General features: G+C 52.1%; 1 protein-coding gene and 1 long non-coding RNA gene across 2 annotated transcripts in view; one reads left to right on the top strand and one right to left on the bottom strand.

The window, feature by feature from the left end:
- The first annotated feature begins 3,204 nt into the window (after positions 1-3,204).
- LOC123024915 lies at positions 3,205-16,589 on the top strand. Its single transcript, XR_006415021.1, has 3 exons — positions 3,205-3,355; positions 13,620-13,671; positions 15,180-16,589. It is a non-coding gene; the product is annotated as an uncharacterized LOC123024915 (long non-coding RNA).
- FBXL18 (F-box and leucine rich repeat protein 18) overlaps positions 12,082-20,306 on the bottom strand; it is a 111,506-nt gene continuing 103,281 nt past the window's right edge. Inside the window, exon 6 of the transcript XR_006415019.1 lies at positions 12,082-12,213. The gene's annotated coding sequence lies outside the window, so the exon portion shown is untranslated. The remainder of the gene's footprint in view (positions 12,214-20,306) is intronic.

The raw sequence follows: 20,306 nt of genomic DNA on the forward strand, positions 1-20,306 counted from the left end.
GGGCCGGGGTCCAGCGCGGCCGGGCGCCCGGGCGACGCTGCGCTTCACTCGGCCCCAGGTAGCGGCGTGGCTGGCCGGGAGGCTTCGAAATCTCCATATACAGCCCAGGGTTGGAAAAGGTGCATTACACAAAACCCCCTTTCAAGTTCCTCTCCGTGGATCTTAAAAAAAAAAAAAAAAGTGTGGGGGGAAGCGCGAAGCGGGGGGAGCGCACTCTTTCGGCGATGAAGCGCGCATTGTTCCCCCGGCCCCACCCCCCGGCCCGGCCGGCCCAAATTTCACCCGCGGCGCCCCGATTGGCTGCGCTGCGCGCCACTCACTCTCGTGTAAACACTTTGGCCCTCCGCCATCCTTATAAAACCAATTATGGCTGGGGGGGAGGCGGCGGGGGCGGCGCTCCGCAGCGGTTTCCAGGCCCCCGCCGGCGCTCGGCTGAATGACTGGCAGGGGCGGTGAGAATTCGGAGTGGCGGTTTCCAGGCTGCCCCTTCTCCGCCGCCTCTCCGGGCGGGGCCGGGCCGGGCCGGCCGGGCCGGGCTGGGGGAGCCGAGCGGGCGGGGGCGAGGCTGCGGTTGGGCTTCGCCGCGCCGCGCCGCAGACCTGCTCGCGGACTCGCCTTACGGCCGCTCCGTCCTTCTCCTGCCCCGCCCTGCATTTGGGGGGACCTTTGGGGGGGGGGGGGGAGCGATCCTTGCTGGGGCAGGGCCGCCCCGCCAGAGCAGGAAAAAGGAGGATCGGAGCGCCTGCGGAGGGTCGCGACGTGCAGCGAGCGAGCGAGCGAGGGAGGGCAGGATCCCCGCCTCGTGCCTTCTGGCCGCCACCCGGGCGGGGGAGCGGGGCGCGGGGAAGGGGGAGATCGGTTCCCACCCTGCGCGTTTACTCGGGAGTAAGCCTCGCCGCACGGCGCGGGGCTTCACCCGCAGGTAAGAGGGGCGGCGGGATCGAGGCACCGGCGGGCCTGCTTCCCCGCGCGTGCTCGGCTCAGGCGCCAAGCCGGTCGCTGCTCCACGAAGCCTCTGCGAGGAGATCGCAGGCCTCTCGGGGCTTCCTCCGCGGGCCGCCCTGTGCGCGCTAGAGCGCGAGCCCGCTTACTCTAGAGCAGACCCCGCGCGGCTGCCTAGGACTGCCTGCTTGCGGGCGTCGTGTCTGGGGCCCCGAGCGATCCAGGTAGAAAAAAGGAAAAGTACCGAAGCAGGGCGACAGTCCTGGGTCTCGGCGAGGCCGGTGGCCACGGATCGGGGCTCGGAACCAGCTGGCGGGGTTGCCGTCACACGCACAGCCCCGCTACAGAGCTTGCGGGTTGCAGCCCTTCGAGGCGGACGGGTCTGCGATGCGGAGAACCCTCGCCCCGGTGCCCCCGCACCTCTCTCCTCCGTGGGAACGCGCAGCGCCGACGCGGGCGAAGAGAAGCGCGCAGCTAAGCGCGTCTCGCTGGCGCTGGGAGGCAGCCCCGCCGCCCTTCGCCGCTTGCGTTACATGGCTCAGCAAGGGGGTGCCCGCTCGGACACCCCGCTCCTCCTCTCGAGGAGGCGAAGCAGCCTCCCGGCTTTCCCGAGGCCGAACGACTCCCGTCCCGGTTCTTTCTCTCTGGCTCCAGGTTCCGAGGTCTCCCCCCCCCTCCCTTCTTTTCCCTTTTCTGTGTGCAAGAAAAACTAACTATGGGAGGAGAAAGCAAAGGGGGGGGCTCTTTTGGTATTTTGCTTCGGCTGTGGAGTGGGGGGGAGTGAAATCACCGTGGTTTCCTCCCCGTAACCCGTTTCCCCATCGGGGGGGTGCACACAACGCCATCCCCCCCTCCGGAACAACACACATTCCATACCTTGGTCTGAGGGGAGGGGACAGCGCGGCGGTGCGACTCCTTAAATTAGTCTTTTACAGTAAAACTGAGAAAAGAAACCCAGCCCTCGCACTTCTGTGCCAGTAACTGTGGCCGGGTGCGAGGAAGCGGCGCCGGACCCCCGGACTTGCTTCTGAGTAAACCTCTCCAGGCAGACCATTTTGGGTTAATCTAGGAAGAAAAGACGCCTCGGCTTGCATAGCCGTTTGACTCAGGTTTTCCTTGAACCCAGCCGGAGTTCCGATTTATTTGCTGGCAAAAGAAACAGTTTCCTTTTAAAAAATGCTAACCCAAATATTATAGTCACACATGTAAAAAACAAGGGAAGGAATTAGCTCAATCTTTCACTGCTTTTGGATACCCTTTCTCCCATACTTTAGTGGTAACGTTTAAATGAATTTCGTTCCGTGTTATCCAGAGGTCACTTTCTTCGAGTTTGATGGGATAGGGTTTGGTTCGCGCAAACAGTTAAGGAGATAACCGAAGTGAATTGCAAAAAATAAAATGTGTTCCATAAAGAATCTGTCCCAGTTTCGTCTTTGGGGGGGGGGGCTTAATACAGGTCAATACACACCCCGTTTGGAAACTTCTTTGCCTTGGGGCGGGGGGGGGGGGGGAGAGAAGGGGGGGGAGGGGAAATCTCCCGTCATTTAATTCCAGTGTAAATGTTAAAAAAAAGACTCGAGCAGTTTCAAACTGCCCCCGAGCTCGGGCGAGGGCGGTTTCAAGGCTGCCCGCTTTAGGAAGCAGAAAGACTGAGCGAGATGGGAGAAAACACGGGGGGGGGGGGGGGGGGGGGAGAGAAAAGGTAATATAAATAGAAATATAAGCCGAAAGGAAAAAAAGGGTAAGGGGTTTTTTTTTAAAGGGGGGCGGGAGAGTAAAAAAATAGCAACAGCTTACAGGCGGCGACCTCGCCAAGCCACCCCCGCCCCGCAGCCGAGTGGAAGGGTGACAACTTGGCAGCGGGACTTAAATGGATGGTCTCCAAATTAGCGAAGGATCAACAAGGAGAATTGGGGGGGGGGGGGGGCGGGCACAAAGGAGGGGTACGCGGGCGGGGCCGGCCCGTGTCCAACAACTGCAGAAAGACCCGGGGGGCGGTTTAGCCCCCCCCAAAAAAAAAAAAAAAAAAACGTTTTTCCAAACACGATTTTCGAAATCCCCCTTTTCTCAGCTTGCACGGAGACGGATACTCAGCTCAGATTCTCAGCGCTGCTCCAATGGCCGTAAAGCAGACGTCTCGCTTTTTCCCTAAGGAGTGCAGGCAAGCACAGGGGGCTGGTGGGTGGGTTTCTTTTTTGGGGGGGGGTGGCTAGGAAGTGTGTCTCTCCAGCACGCAAAGAGGCCTTGGCACGCTTCCTTCCAGGGTACCCGCCCGGTCGCCGCGTTCGCCCTTCTGCGGAACGGCGAGGCGCGCGGGGGCTTTTCCAGGCCGGCTTCTCCTTTCCTTTCCTTTCCAAATCACCGCTCGATGTATTCGCACCCGGATCCTCCGCGAGGCCGCAGTCAAGGCGGGGTACGTATCCTGTGGATACTGAGCGGCTGCTCAGCAGAAAAGCCGCGCAAAGCGCCCCTTTCCAGTCCGCCAACGACGCGCCGCGGCTGCGCTTCGGCCTTCCCCAAGCGCCGCTCCCGGAAGGCCCGAGCGAGAAATCCGCCTTTTATTAGAAGCGGCTCTCTCTCTCTCTCCGCTTCTGCTCGCCTGCCCTGCACCCTTTTCTCCCTCCACAGCCCCCCCCCCCGCAAGCTAGCCTTTTTGCCCGGGCCGGGGGCTGTTCAGCCTGATCCGAGGGGCCTCCCCCGCTGCATCCAAGCAATGGCAGCCTCAGACGGAACGCGCCTCGGAGAGCGAGAAAAAGGGGTGCGCCCTTCGCCCAGACTGTTTCCCTCTGCAAGCACCCCCAGAGCGGGACTGAGCGCCCCCCCCCCCGCCCGTTCACCCACCCGGGCCTGGCGTCTCCTCCTCCGGCACAGCCCTGGAAGTCCCGGAACATGGCATGCGCTCAGCTTTGCAGCAAAGCGCGTAATTGGGTTGATCTTGATCGCCGATCCCCCCCGCCCCAAAAAGAGGGAGCCGGCTGCAGAGACGTTCTTGGAGGGCGGGTAAAGTGATGGCCTTCCTTTTTCTTTTAACCGAAAGAACCGGTGTGTGCGCGCTTTTAATTTATCCCCCCCCCCTTTTGGTGCAGTCTCATCTACGACCGGTGGAAGCCATCTTGTGAGCTGGGTGGAGTGTTTGGAGCGAAGTGGGGCGGGGGGGTGGAGAGGGAGGAAAGGACATTTCTAAAAAGGATGCTTTTCAAGACCAGCTTTTCCCCCTTCTCGACCCCCCCCCCCCAATTTCTCTGGATGTGTAGACTATCTACAAAGCCGACGGCCTTTCCAAATCCGTGTATATAATATTCTAGCGGAGGAAGGAGCAGCTGGATCTATGGCTCCACGTTGGGGTGGGTGGGTGTGTATGCTATCGATCGAGATTCCCACCCGATCGATCGGATGCAAAATGATGCATATTTTTTTTTCTTTTAAAAATCGATTTTCAAGTCGTCCTTTTCCCATCCTCTCTTAACCTCCTCTCCAAATTGCTTTGGCATCCCATTTTGTAAATGTTACCGGGGTTAAAGAAAGAACTCCATCAGTTCTGGGGAGGGGAGGGGAGGGGAAGAAACGGTTAAAATAAGGCTGCTGGTACACGCTTGCTTGGCAGCGCCTTTCCCACTGAAAGTCTCCGCAGGATCCAGCCCGCCCCTTATTCGAGACTAGAGCCAGAAGTCTCCAACCCCCCCCCCCCGATCCCCGTTATCCCTTCTAAGTTAACCCTCCCCATCAAGGCTTCACAGCACTTCCCATCCCAATATTTCTGGACTTTATGTTTCAGAACAATGTGGGTGACCTTTTAAAAACCCTAATGCTCAGATGTCGGTTATATTTTCTTCCTTCTAATGCAAGGGCCATCCACTTGGATTTAGGATGTATTTCCACACAAGCATAAGGCCCATTCAATGGGGGTTCCTCCAGTGTAAGTAGCGGCAGTAAGTAGTAGGTTTGATGAGGTAGTTTTATGGGGATCCCCAACCGAATTTTGTCTTATACAGTAGAAATCTGATGCTGTTTCTCGAGGGATGTTTCATACTAAACTTACTCTTTGATAATAAATTATTACTCATTAAAACAAATGGCCACCATATAATAACACTTTACACTATATTTCCTTGTGTGTTTGGCTATAAAACCCTAAACACACTTACCTGGGAGTAAACTCCTCTGAAAGCAATGGGAGTTACACCTGAATAGACAAGTATAGAATTTTGGCTATTCCCAGACTACTTTTAAACCGTCTTTTAAAGTTTAAGATCTGTTACCTACAGCACTGCAGAATAAGCCATTGCAAAAGTACACAAGTGCTTTCATTTTGTTCTTGTGCACTTCCCTTGCTGTGGAAAGGGCTCCCTTGTGCATGCATCTCCAAATTCTGCTACTTTCCCATCATTTTGCAACCCAGTTTCGCTTAAGGAAACGCACACGAACCCCTCCCCTCTGCTCTTAACAAGCCAACGCTACAATTGGAGTTGCAGGTAAATTTACGGAGGAAATAGAGACTTCCTTCCGTGGATACTAAGTCTGTTATTGCTGTTGCAGCTGCTGCTGTTTGGTGTTGCATACATTTTGTAACACCTTCCTCTTATAAACAAAGGAAGGCTGTTTGCTAAACTTCTTCATTCTGAGTCGATCGTGTTATTCTTCAGTTTAGAAGTCCCACTGCCTTCAACTCAAGGCAAATGTGCACAGAAAAGCAACCTTAAACCTAAGGAAACTTCTAGAAACCACCATTGACTTGTAAGAGTTAACTCCCTCTCTAGACTGGGTTTTTTAGGATAAGGTGGTACAACACATGCCGTTTTCTAATAAAGCCTTCATGGATAAGATCAAAGGCAAGCCCCCTTGTTTGCTCGCTTGTTACCAGTTGCTTGTCTGAATCCGGTTGCACAGGGCAAGGCTGCTGCTTCCAACATTTCCCCCAGTGCTGCCGCCACCTCCACCCTGTGCCAGTTTTCTCTGGACTCCCTTGGAGGTAATAACCTTGGGTCCATTTGCTCCCGGCGTTACAGAAGTCGGCACACAAGTTCTGCTCAGATTGCGTTCTCTCTCCCACCATCCCCACCCTGCTTGCATCCCAGTGGACAACTTTTTAATTATTTTAACAGAGGGGAGAGGAGGCTTCCCTTTCAAATTATGGGGCATCTGTGGGGTTTACACTAAAGATGAGGGGGTTCCATGGGTAAGGGGATGCTGTACAGCCTCCGTGCGTAGTCTTTGAAGAACTCTGATAGAATCGCACCACTGCATGGCGTTGGAAATTACTGGAGCTAAATTCAGCTTGTCTATGAAAGGAGAGCTTGGCTTGAAATGCCTTTGGAGACAATCATTTATCTTGCGGTGTGCCTGTCAGGTCACATGCATTGGCTCTTATATGCACACATACACACCCCCACACACCCCACACTCCACTACAAATTAAAATCTGATCTTGTAGAATCTTGGCAATGCTTTGCTTTTATAACTGCCCTATTCCGAAGCCCAAATCTGCTTCCAGCCTGGAAGGGAATTAGGCATGTAGATTTTTCCTTCCTCCCCCCACCCCAGCAACTTTTAATTTCTCAAGTGGCTTTGAGACATCTTCCGTTTCTGCTATTAAAACCTAGCAACGAAAACCCAGGAGGTTAGCCCTGGATGGCTTGGGGAATTACAGAGCAGGCAATATGCTGTTCTCGCTTTCATTAGTCCAAAACTCTGGAGGGAAGGGTGGGGCAGGGGAATAAAGTTGAGAGAAGGTGCAGGCCCGAAATCAGGTCTGTTGGTGAGAGAGGAGATGCCTCCTTTCCAATTTCAGCTCCTGAAGATATAATCCATTCGCTCGACAACGGCCTCTTCCTTAATAGATAAGTCACTCAGTGAGCTTTGCAGTTGAGCATCCAAACGGGTCTTCATAATCCCAGTGAGCATCTTCATTCCACCAACACCGTGTCTCCTGCTGCTCCAAGGGGCCCCCAGTTGCTCTCTTCCCCTTGCATTGGTGTTCCAAGAGCTTAACGCCTCTTTCAGGGTGCATTTTTGGCAGCTACAAAGCCCCCGCCAAGTGATGGCTTGTTGGATGGTTTCATGGCCACCCCTAAGCTAACTATATTGTCCAGATCCAGATGAGACCTGAAATTTAATCCACAAGGCCCGTACCTCTGGCCCGGCTGCTTATTTAACCCAGCTCAGTGGATTAAATGAAATAAGTGAACCAAGGGGAGTTTGTGGTGTGGCCCAAACCCAGCAGCTTGGGTTGTTTCAGCCATGCGGGCTGGATTCAGACAACACAACCACCTGGGTTATCAGCTACCGTGGCCTATCCTTTTGTGTGAACCCACCCGGTGGCCGGGTTCAGACATCAGAGGAGAAGAGAAGCGACAGGGTCTTCTTTTCCCCACGCATGCGCATGCCAACTGCAGCCCCTGAGTGGTGCCCGCCTGTGCCCACCTGCAGTGTCCGAACATGGCAAGGCACACGGCGCATGCAGCTTCGAAACTATCCCAGAACTGAGGGCGTGTGGTAAGGTTTTGGGCTGTCTTGGAACATGCCCCCCCTTGCTGGCTTTGGGCGATGTGGCAACCCACGTGATGTGGAGGGGGGAGTAATTAGGCAAATTGCACGGAGCAGGGGTGGGGGGAAGAAACCCGCATGTGTGAATCAGGCCCCTGAGTACTCTGGCCTGTTTACAGTGCCTGGGATGGGAATATTCCGTTACATTTCCCATTTGGAAGAGAGAGAGACTCAGGAGAGTCCACCCATGTGTGACCTGCATGTGTGGAGAAAAGGCCACGGATGAAATTATGGAAGGAGTGAATTTCCCCGGGGATCAGGTAGGCTTCCCAAAGAGGGGTCTAATTTTTGGCAGACATTTCACAGCCAGGCACATGGATGGTTTGAAAAGTGACTTGGACAAATTTAGAGGGGAGAAGGCTGCTAGTCCTGATGAACTAGGTGCTCCCTCCAGCATCGGAGACAGTGTGCCTCTGTGCACCAGTTGCTGGGGAACATGGGAGCCAGTGTGGTGTAGTGGTGAAGAGCACAGAACTGGGACTCGGAGGATCTGGGTTCGAGTCCCCACTCAGCCATGGAGCCAACTGGGTGACTTTGGGCCAGTCACAGCCTCTCAGCCCAGCCTGCCTCACAGGGTGGTTGTTGTGGGGAGAAGATGGAGGAGGAGGAGATGTAAGCTGCCTTGAGCCCTTTGCAGGAAAAAGGCAGGATATAAATCGCAATATAAATAAACAAACAAGCAAGGGCTGGAGGGGGCTGCTGCCCCCCTGCCCTACCTGTGAGAGCCAGTCTGGCCACTACAATGGGCTGTTAGCCTGACCTGGCACGGCATTGCCTGGTCGCCCAACACCTACAAACGGTCCCTGTGAAGAAAAGCCGAGGGGGGGGGGGTGTTGCATTTCCAACTGCAAGAGGCAACTTCCTATTGGAATCTCAGATGCTGTGGCAGAATTTATGAGGTATTTCTACATTCATTGTGCCTGCGGTGTCCCGCCTGCCCGCCACAACCGCCACGTTTATTTGGTTAACCTTGGTCCTTTTTCTCCTCTTCCTGCTGCTCACATTCCGACGTGTACGTGCCTTGGGGCAAGGACAACTCACCTTCCATCTATCTTGCTCCTTTGTAAAGCATCGCACATGGTAGCTGACATTCTCCAGACAATCCCATAACTCTGCTTCCAACAAGAAAGGGGCAGAAAGGGCTCCTGTGAAGAGGAGCTAGACTGCAGCACTGAATCAGAACTCCTGGGCAAGGCCGATGCTGTTTATAATATTTATAGCCTTCCTTTTTTCCTTTCAAGGAACTCGAGGCAGCGGACATCATTCTCCTCTTACGCTCCACCTTCTCCCCACACCACAACCCTGTGAGGTAGGCTGGGCCAAGAATCTGTGACTGGCCCAGCATCACCCAGTTGGCTCCGTGGCTGAGCGGGGACTCGAACCCAGGTTGCCCGAGTCCCGGTCCTGCTCTCATGTTCACCACACTGGCCTCCTCTAGCTATACTTTCTCAACTCCCAGGCCCTCTTTCTTGTGGGTAGATCAGCCAGCAAAGCTGAGAGCGGCTACACTGCTTCGTGAGTTCAGCTCCTTATCAGCATTCATGGATCGGTGCCATGCGCTTTCCCAGGTTGGAAAGTTTCCCGGCGTGTCTGGGAAGAGGCCTCGCTGAAGCTTTGTTGCTCGAGACTCTGCCATGTGCTTGCTTCCTTGATGCATTTACACAGTGTGAATACTTGGGGTAGGTGTAAAATAGTCACCCCACAAGCATAATTGTGCCGGTTGGGGATAATGGGGACTGTAGTCCTATGCCTCTGGCAGGTACCACCCTGAGAAAACAGCCACACTTGTGTCCTGCAAAGAAACCTCTCTCTCAAAGCTGCCCCTTATTCTAGAAAGTCACATTTGAAGCAACTGTACTATATTAATTATATCTATTTGAAAAACTGTTTCGGTTTGCAGAGGGCTTGACAATTCTCAGCTCATTTATGAAATCAACAATCTATCATTTTAGAATATTTAACTATTTCATAAAGAGTGTTGCTTTACCAACCATCACAGTTTAACACTTTTGGCAGGGCGGGGATTGGGTTGCTGTTTTTTCCTTCACATTTTTGATAAAAGATTTCTCTGCCCTAGTTAAGAATCAAGCTTGTCTCAAACAACTTGGCTTGGAGCATTTCTGAAATGTGTAAAAATAGACCACAACTTCATTATTAAAACCAAATCCCTCCACCAGCTGATCCAGTGAGCACAGAACTGACAAACCAAAGAAATAGGAAACGGATCCGCAGCGAATGGTCATACACTCTATTAAGGACATTGTCTCTCTCCCCTATTTCAGTTCCAAACCAACTTCAGTATGCCAGGGAAGAGGAAAACCACACCACAGAATAGGTATTAAAGTCAACCTAACCTTAGAATCTTTTCTGCATGCTTCCCCTTGGTATCATTTTAATATCTGTCTCTGCTTCTCTTCCACACCCACCTTCTATCTCTAGTTGTCTGCCCCCAAATCAGAGCCGATTTCTTTAAAATACGGAGCTGCTACACCCTGTGTTTCGCACAGCACCCAGGCTGCCATGCATCTGGTACAGAGTTTGCTTTTCCAGCTATGGATCCCTGGGGAGGGATGGGAAAACAGAGGAGGGGGAGAGAGAGAAACTGCAGTCACAGTTCCAGAATTAGAGACCGAGTGTGCTGGCTGAGCACTTTTCGTTGCATTGTTAATGCGCCATTTTTCAAGGCAGCAGTGAAAGACGCACAGTGAAGGAGAAGGCAGCCAACCGGTTGTAACAACACTGAAATCTGTGTTGTTTAAAAACTGTGCATGCACTTGAGGGGGATGTGCTGATTTCGCCCTGGCTTGATGAATGCTTTGAAAGAAAAGCCAGTTTCAAAAGGGAAGGGTATTATTTAAAAAGGGGGGGGGGGGGGGAGGGTCGAACCTATCCCCGCAAGGCACTGGTTGATTAGAGAACTTGCAAACAAGCCTCAAATATGTAAACCTAGATCCAAGTGCCTTCTAAAATGCATACCAGCTGAGGTTTGCTTTGGCTTTTCGACTGGAAAGCTGTTGCAGCTTTGTAAAGCCAGGAAGGGCACAATCCCTGGACTCGGAGACTTAGGAACATTGTATGCAAGGTGAGATAAAACCTGGCAATCTTCCCTTCTCTCTCCTCTCACACTGTCTGGATTTTTGTTTTGTTTTGCTGCTGCTGCTATGAGCCATCGAGTCATCTGCGGCTTATGGCTACCCTATGAAGGAGAACCTGCCATAATGTCCGTCCGTGACATCACTGCTTAGCTGTCCTAAATGCTTGGCCATGGCTTCCTTGATGGAGGCCATCCATCCCCTGTTTGGGCTTCCCTTTCTGCCGCCTGCCTGCAGCTTTCCCCAGCAGGGTGGTCTTCTCCAGGGAGCCTCACCTCCTCACAATGAATCCAATGCATGACCGCCTCGGTTTTGTCATTTTTGCTGCTCGGGAAAGCTCTGGGTTGATTTAATCTCGGAGATGAGCTTTTTTTGCCTGCTTAGCAATCATATTTCAGAGAGAGAAGGAGGCTGGGTAGGTCTCAGGATAACTTGTACCCTGACTGCCTCATCTCCTCCCTTCCCACCAAAACGCCCCTTTTCCTCCTCTTCAAGGATGAGAGTCTGTCCTTAGTAGCCACTACTATGGTCCTTTCCATGCCAGCTACAAAGGGGAGTGTGCAGAATGCCATTTCTGATAGCCGGGGGACTCCCAGGTCTCCTGTGACCTCAGATACTGGATGGGACACACAGGAGTGCTCCCCACTAGGACAGGTGTGCAGAGGTACAGACCCAAGGGCAACATCTGTCCCTCCTAAGGTCCCAGCCGGTTACAAGCCCCTTCCTCTTGCTCACCTTTCTTTCCCCAAACAATTAGGGTCTACCAGTTTCCCGACTTTCAGGAAATCTTTTCCCCCATTCGAAGAGGGAGAAATGCCTCTCCTAAGGCTCAGTTACCAGAGTAAAAGGCTAATGTGAAATTTTGTTGGTATTTTTGCTCCACCCCTTTGTCCTTGGGCCCGCCCAGCAGCGAAATGTGGCCCCCGAGGGCTGCTGCAAGATGGAATTTGGCCCTCGGACTGACAGAGGTTCTGCACCTCCAGCCTGCCTATAGGGAGGATGCACTGGGGTGGCTCTGTTGGAAGAAGAACAGAGACTCGCTATTCTGCGTCCCACACAGAACTGTCCCAGCCTGTAGCGTCATGGTGCCTCCCCAACCTGATCCTGCCCCCCTGTGTTGGACTACAACTCCTATCACCTCTAGCCAGCATGGTCATCTGGCAGGCCGGATGGGAAAGAAGGCTGCCAGCTAGCTTGGGCATCCTCCTCGCTCTCAGTGCTCCTACTTCACAGAGCCACTGTGTGGATAAAATACCGGATACCCACCCAACTGCACGGTTCCTTGGAAAAAAGCCAGGATACCCAATGCGATAAATACATTGTAGGTGCTATTTAACAGTTGGGGGGGGGGGAGAGAGAGAGAGATCTGCCTTCACGAAGCTCTTGATCTAAATTCGGCAGCAAGGAAACTTGATAGTGGGAATACTGGGCAACGCAAGGGCTGAATGTGAGCAAATGCATCCATCTTTTGAAATAAGCAACATCTGGCAGCAACAATACTCACATGCGAAGGTTTTTATTTATTTTTGTAAAAAAGAGCATTGTGTACTTTAAACAATATTCTGCACACATACAGAGTCTTGACATGTGGCTGATTCCAGCAAAGTCGTCCTCTCCCAATGGCTGGCCAAATCATCTGAAAATCGAAGCAAAGCTGTAAACATTTGTCGCTTTGGGAAAGTTAATCATTGCTGTGGTTAATATCTGTCCTGCACATGCTGCAGGACACACACACCATCCGGTGTCTGCTGGTCGGGGCAGAAATGATCTCCAGGCCAGGAGGTTGGGAAGAGCTCCGCGCTGCATGTCCCATCTGCAGGAGTGAGGGCCCAGGGTGGGAATTCCTTAAATCCAGAAGAGGCCCATCTGGCCTTCTGCCCTCTCAGCGGCCAGCCAGCTGCCAGCAAGATTCCAACGCAACCTTCCTGCCCGTGTTCCGCGCCAACTGGTGTACACAGCCATAGCACCCCAGATCAAGAGCTAGCATGCAGCCATGAGGACTAGTAGCTCTTGATAACCTTCTCCTCCAGGGATTTGCCCAGGCCCCTTTCAAAGCTGTTTGAAGTGGTTGCCATCGCGACATCTTGCCGAAGTGAGTGCCAACACTGCATCAGGAAGACTTTCCTGTTATCTGTCTGGACTCTCCCACCGTTCGTTCAACCCCATGAAAGGCCTCTGGACTGCAATAGTAGAAGGGAGGGAGAAAACTCTCCCTCCCTCCCCCCCCCGCCCCTGCACTTGTTCCATACCATGCCCAATTTTGTACCCCTCTATCATGTCTTCAGAACTGCAGGTGGCGCAGTGGCTTAATCCGCTGTGCTGGTTGATCAAAAGGTCGCCGGTTCGAATCTGCACAACGGGGTGAGTTCCCGTTGCTCCGTCCCAGCTCCTGCCAGCCTTGCAGTTCGAAAGCATGCAAATGCAAGTAGATGAAAAGGTACCACTTGGGTGGGCAGGTAACAGCGTTCCGCGCACTTTAGTTTTTAGTCATGCCGGCCACACGACCACGGAGACTGTCTGCGGACAAACGCTGGCTCCCTCGGCTAGGAAACGGAGATGAGCACTGCCCCCGAGAGACGGGCATGACTGGACGTAACGTCAAGGGGAAACCTTTTCCTTTACCTTTATCTTGTCTCCAGCAGTGTATCCACTCTGGGTTTCAGCCAGAACGTATATTATTCAAAGGAGAACCAGTGTGGTATGGTGGTTGAACTGGGAACCCAAGGGAGTTGGGTTTAAGACCCCACTCAGCCACAAAACTTACTGGGTGACTTTGAGCCAATTGCTCGCTCTCAGCTTAACACACCTCACAGGGTTGTTGTTGCGAGGATGAAATGCAGCTATGTAATAATGCATGTGCTGAGCCTATTTCGGAGATTGGGCCTGGCACCAAGAAGAGCTCCGAAGACCATTTCATATATAAACTGCGTCTAAAACAAAGCCCAAACAAGGCCGCAAAGAATTACTAGCCAACATGGGGAATGGATAGGTATTTACTCATTAATGGGATTAAATCTCCATGCTATCTCTCCTGTTCCTTAGAAGATGCTCAGCATTTCAAGTGGATCCAGTGTTACGCAAGACAGACAACCAGGTTTGTTGTTCTTGGCCTGAAAGTTTCATGATTACTAGATGTGATAAGGGAACTGGCGGCTTGGAATGGCTTGGCTTTCTGCTCTTCTAAAATGTCTTCTAAAGGCTACCTACACCCTAGTCAAGGACTAAACTCGGGGGGGAAATGTTTAAGGACCACAGCAGCCCTCTAAAGTGCCACGATTAGTTATCCTCTCTCTCTCTGACCTTTGTGGCCAAGCCGGATCAATAAGAGGACAGCGAGAAATTAGGAGATACGGGAAGAAGTGAGTGTTACGTTTAAAATTTCCCCCAGAGACACTTAAGTCCAGGGTACAAGATTGTCCAAACGCATCATTAGCTCTCTGGGTTCTGCTTGCACTGTCAGCATCAGCTTGGGAACTGGTTGCCATGGCGGGACGGCAGGGAGGTTGCTCTTTAATGGAGGGTCTTTGGACCGAGGACTGTGGCCTATCTGATTAAACGGAAACGAACGCATGAAAAACTGCATAAGAGAGATGCATACCAATGCATACCCGGATGCCGTTTGCATATTGATCGATCAAGCTTTCGTGCTCCAACTTGAGTTCTCCACAGCCAGGGCCGTTCTGGCAAAGTCTAATGGCTGGGCGGATTTGCCACGTACTTCGTAAAGTGGGCGCCACAGACGCTGAGGAGCCTCGCACGAGGAGCTTGTTCAAGCATCGGGGCAGGTTTTCTTCTCTTCCCCAATTCCACCGTGCACAAGAACCAGCAGCTCCCCCAAGCAGCATTTCTGAAAATCTGTTTCAAAGCCCACAAGCACGGGAAGGAGTGTGGCCTGCTGCTCGCATCCGAAGAACGAGCCTAAACTGGGGCAAGGGACTGAAGCGCCGCCACGAACAGGCAGCCAGAAGAATGGTGGTACCGTCGGGGCAGAACTTTGGAGCACGTGGCCATGGAACCGCTGAGCAGAATGAGCAGGAGGACCCCGAACTGGGCTTCCTGAAGTTTAATGCAAGTGAAGTAATATGCATGAAGATCATTAAAAGGGGGTGGTAAGTCATTTTTATAGAATGGATGAGCATAAGACCATTAAATTTGGAGACTTGAATATTACCTAAGTGCACCGCTGTAGAAGTAGCCTATACACCATCCTGTAATTAAATTTAATTATGACAACCAGTATGGCCTCAGGGTTAGAGTGTTGGACTGGGACTCAGGATCTGGGTTCGAGTCCCCACTCAGCCATGCAACTCACTGGGTGACTTTGGGACAGTCACAAACTCTCAGCCTAACCTACCTCACAGGGTTGTTGTGAGGATGCAATGGGAGAAGGGGAACCTTGTCAGCTGCTTTGGGTTCCTTGCAAGGGGAAGGAACATGGGGAATAAATGGAATATAGCCATCATAATAAATCAGGGACCAAGTCCAGTAAAAAAAACTCAAGGAGGGGTGTTTGACTTTGCACTGGGCCTTTCCAGAGGGTCAATCCATGGCTCCATCACTTGCTCTGACTTAGAACACTTTTCTGCTCTTCCCCACACACAGAGTCCCTACACAGAATCGCACAACCAAGTCCACCCGCTGCTGAATGCAGGATGACCGTCTGACTGCCTCTTGGGCGCCTCCAATGTGGGAGAGCCATCAACCCCGCCAAGGCCGCCCTTTCGAAAAGGTGTTCCCACTTGCCTTGGCTTCGGAGTCGAGCCACGGCTGTTTTCTCGAAGAGGGGGGAAATGGGGTGTTGAGAGATACGGGTGGGAAGGAGACAAGCCCTCCCTCGCACAAGTCACCCATCGAGCTGTCCTTTGACTGGGCCCAGCATCCAGGGCGTGTGTGACGCATAACTATTTTGATAGAGGGGGAGACTCAGTTTTGCCAGGAGCGGTGCGATTCTCAAAGCTTGCTGTGTCAGACACCTGTGTCCCAAGGTAAAAACAGCGGCTGCCACCAAACCAACCCTTGCTTAGCTTCCTCGGGAGTACAACTCCAGGGAGCTGCTGATTAGAATCCGATTAGCACTGCCGGTTGCTGATGCTTCAGTGTCCAAGCCAGCAATCTGTAAACGCAGCCAGAAAAATACTACCTCCACCAAGTGCCTGCCAACAGAAGAGGCTGATGGCTTGCGCTCTGCATGATTAATTGCTCTCGGCCTGCCTTTTTTCCAGCCAGACCCAACTGGGTCAAAGTTTGTCCTCTCCTGTCAGGCCTTGGCCAAGGTCCGAGATCAGCTGTTGATGGGAGTCCGGTTGCAAAGCAGGCAGACGGCAAGCCGAGAGACAGAGGAGGAGATGCGGCCCATGCCAAGCCGGTGATCGGAGTCAACAGGTGGGCCAGGCTAGGTGTTCAGCTCAGCTGCACAGAGCCCAGCCAGGCTTCCATGAGCTCTGCAGGCCACCTGGTCCGGCTCACGACGCCTTCCCTGGCCATTAGAGGGGTGGCAGGGAAGACCCCACCCGTAACCCTTTCCACCCACAAGCCCCCTCCGAGATGCCAGTGTCCCTGTTGCAAGGCTTGTCGCTGCACTGAGAACAAGGAGCAAACTGCCTACCCTGAGAGCGGCACTACCTGTTGCACCTGCCTCGGTCACTGGCATGGGCTTGCCGAGAACAGATGCACACACCTGGCCTCCCCAGGAGGTGAGTTAATTGCTCCTTACACAGGGAGAATGCCTTGCACCTTGAGAGGCATTTCCCATTCTTTGCAGCTTTTTATGCTGCTGACGAAGGCCAAGGAAAGAGGGCTTTCCCCGTGGGATGCCAAGATGGAGCACTGGAACCCGGGACCTTCTGCAACAGACGAGGGCATCGCCATGGAGCTCTGGTCCCCTCATTGCCAGCTCTGTTGGACGGTGCAATGCAAACACACATTATCCTCCAAGTTCAGGTCCACTGGAGTCAACAGCTGGGTTCAGACAACACAATAACACTCAAGGGCTGAGTGTGGGTTTTCCTTGAACTGTAGGTTGTTGTTAAGCTGTCTGAACCCAGCCACACTAACAAACCATGGTTTGTTCATCACAAACAACCCATGAAGAGAACCCATGGGTTTGTAGTTGGGTTGTGAACTGTGGGTTGCTCGTGACTAATAAACCATGGTTTGTTAGGATGGGTAGGTTCAGACAACAGGATAACCTGAATTTCAGCAACAACCTCTGGTTCAACAGCAAGTCATATTCAACCCTTCCTTGGCCCTTGAGTGTGTGCTATCATGTTGTGTGAATGTGACCAGTTGCTGAGGGTGGGAAGGGTGACTGCTTTGGGAGCTTGTTCTCAAGGACTGCCTGCTGGAGGTCCGAAGAATCAGAATCAGAATGTGAACCAGATGGAAGGGGAGCTGGGGAAGATAGGCCATGCCAAGACGCCGAGACGAGGGAAGTGGATGCACTTATCTCAAGGTCAGACAGTCCAGGTGGGCAGGCAGCAGAGCAGGTGGCCAATTAGAGGACTGGCATGCAGGAAGGAGCGGTGGTCACTTTCAGAAGGCCTCGCCGGAAGGGATGGTGCTCAGGCACACTCATAAGGAGCGTTCCCGGAGGTGAATACTAGATTGGCTTCAACAAACCACTCTGTGCATGCTCAGAGATCCCTTCTGGGTGTTTGTGTGCTTTGGAGTCAATAAAGTACACTTTGCAAGGAACACAGCCTCTGGCTTTTGAATGCTCGAAGAAAGAATTGCGGTTTGCGACACCAGGGTATAAACTGAAAGGTTTCCCCTTGATTCAAAGACTACCAGATTAAACGGCGATTCTGTGGCAGATCGTGCCATGTTTGCAAGCTGCAGCTCTCAGAATGGCAATGCTTTGCCACAGGTTCTTTTCCTTGTCACTAGAGCTGACTTGCGAAACAGATACAGATGGAGAAAGGCACCTCTGGCTTGTTTCTCAGGAGACCCATTTTGGCTGCAGTCCTGGGGACACCCACTACCTGCATTTATCGCTAGGAATGACTATGCCTGTATTCCCAGTTTTCAGGGACATCAGAGTCCTACCTTTGAGCCTAAAGGCTTTTGAAAGAGTGCTTTTGTTTTCTGCAGACACTTGTCCCTTAAAGTAAGGGGGAGACTTCCTGGGAAAGAGGGGAGGAGAGCAAGAAAGAGAGCTGGGATGACGGAGACAGCTGGGTTCCAAGATTTTTCATTCCACAGTAGCACCGTGTATTTTAATCTGCATACAAAACTGATTTTCCCTCACACGGAAAGCATTTGCAACTCTGCTTGCCATTTGAAGGGGTTTCGTGGGAAGGGGCTTTTCAAGGAGATACTGAAGAGCTGGGTTTGGCAGGAGACCCACATGTATGAACACAGAAAGCTGACAACTTCTCTCGCAACTCTTTGTCACCCTGTGCTTTAGCTGTGCCTTTTTAAAAATTTATCTGGTCAATCCACTACTCTTTTCTCCAAGTAGATCTCCCTCTCCCTCTCTCTCTCTCTTTCCCTCTCTGAACTGGAAAATTGAGATTTGCAATATTGGCAGATTTGCAATATCTGTGAAAAAGGCCTCATACTTGAATGCTCTGGGAAACAGCGAGAATTTCTTTCCAAAGTTAAATTCCAGAACTGACATTTTTAAAATGACAACAAGAAATCAGAGCTAACATTTGTCAAAATAAGTGGGCCTGAGGAAGTCTTCCCTAAGTCAACAAGCACCTGATTGTCTGAGAAACGACCTGCTTGTTTGGTAACCTTGCTGGATTCCCATGTGGAAACCGCTGCTGCAGACAGTCCCTTCCAGTTGCACAACTGCCTAAGAAGGTTGGGGAGTAGAAAGAGAAAGCGAAGCCAGCCTAGACACGTTTTTACTGGGCAACAAGAAATCTATCAATTATACAATCTCACAAGTTGGTTCCTGGAGGTATCTTATTTCTGTCTCCCCAGATATAACTGATTAGCAATCTTTGCCTCCCCCCACAGCAAAGGGGAGACCAACCTGGCCCCACACCTTGGCCAGAGAAGGAACACTTGTAAACAGCTGATTTTTCCCTTCCTGGTCAGAAAGAGCACCTACAAGAGCATTGCAATGAGGAACTGGTCCCTTCCTCCTTTCACACCCTTTCTCTTTTGTGTCATGTCTTTTAAATCAAGCCTGGGGACAGCGGCTGACATTTGTTATCTTTGGAAGCTGTTCTGGAATCCTTCTCTGGTTAAAGAGCACAGTAAAAACGCTATAAATACATGGTTTCTCAAAGCAGCTTAAGAACAAAATATCCAAAATTACAGTGCAAACACATCTGGAAATAGCTCTGAAAAAGAAGTAAAAGCACAGGTAAAATGAGGCAACCTGAAGACACTCGAAATAGCAGAGGCTCAATCTACCTAAGAGTCAAGGGCCTAGCTCTCATTGAGGTGGAAACCTTGTGTACAGGCTGTGTCGTTTCAAGCAGCCAAGGGTGCACATGACTCAATTCTCTTTTTCAGCACTGCTTTCATATCCCACCTTTTTCTCCTCTTGGGAGGAACCCAAAGCAGCTTGCATAGACATCTTCCACCCCATGTTACCTTCTCAACAACAATCCTGTGAGGTAGGTTAGGCTGAAAGCGAGTGACTGGGCCAAAGTCACCTTCTACCACCCAGGCCCCCAGTCCAACACTCAGACCACCTTGCCACACGGCTCTCTTGTCATGCAAATTCCCCCACACCCAGAAAAATACTTTATCAAGAAGATTCCTCATGCCTGCCCTGCTCTGTTTCTGTGTGAAGGGGTTTAACGTTTACTTTAGAGAAGCCTTTGACCAAGGAAATGCACCTGCACCCGCATGTTCCATGGGGTATACAGCTATTTATCCATCACCACAGTCCAACTGATTCTCCTAAAGTCTTCCCCAGCCTGGAACCATCTTAACTACCAGGAAACTGCAGCTGATCTGGTCTGCGATGGTCATGCAGTTAACAGAACCTGGCCAGCGGGATTTATGACGCAGGCCAATCAGCCAGCTCTCCTTCTTGCGCGACTGCATCCCACACGCCAAGGGAGGCTGGTCCAAAAGGTTGCTCTGCGTATAGCTTGCCATCGTGGCAAGAGGCATGTGTGTTTCACGGTTCATTGGGTGTCCTGCTTTCCAGTGAGAGTCCCCAAAGCAGCTGGCCAGGGCTGCCCTGGGCCAAAGGAGCCCCAGTGCAGCTAGGGGTACGTCCGCTAGTCTATGGGATGCCAGTGGGGGTGGCCAGCCCTACAGGTTTCCCACAGTGCATCTCACGGCCTCCATCACTGCCCCCACAAGCCAGGGGGTCAAGGCATGGACCAGCTGAGAAAGGGGCTGGGAGGACCCCAAGTTTCCCAAGGGTGTCTGCTGTTATGCAGCAAATGTGTCTATCCTATGCTTTGGAAGGTGCCCAGGTATGTATGTATGCATGTATGTATGTATGTATTTTAAACTTTTATATGCCGTCCCCTCAAGCCTCTGCCTCTTAGGACGGCTTACAACATAGAAACATAGGTAGGCATGGCCGGGCAGCCACCGAGAGGCCACAGCCCAGCAGGGGCCCACTGACAGTGGCTCCCTGCCTAGGATTTGCTGCTCTGCTTCCCCATTATACCCAGTTGGTTTGCCTCCCCCTCACAAACCCCCTGTGGGGAGCAAGGAGGGTGCCTAGCACAAGGCCCTCCAAAACCTGGGGGCTGGGACTTCATGAGTGCCAAATTTATTTCTGCATATTTGATTCATGACCTGCCTCTC

This window comes from Varanus komodoensis, unplaced genomic scaffold (assembly GCF_004798865.1).
Source record: "Varanus komodoensis strain SLA01 unplaced genomic scaffold, ASM479886v1 scaffold26, whole genome shotgun sequence".
Classification (NCBI taxonomy): Eukaryota; Metazoa; Chordata; class Lepidosauria; order Squamata; family Varanidae; genus Varanus; species Varanus komodoensis.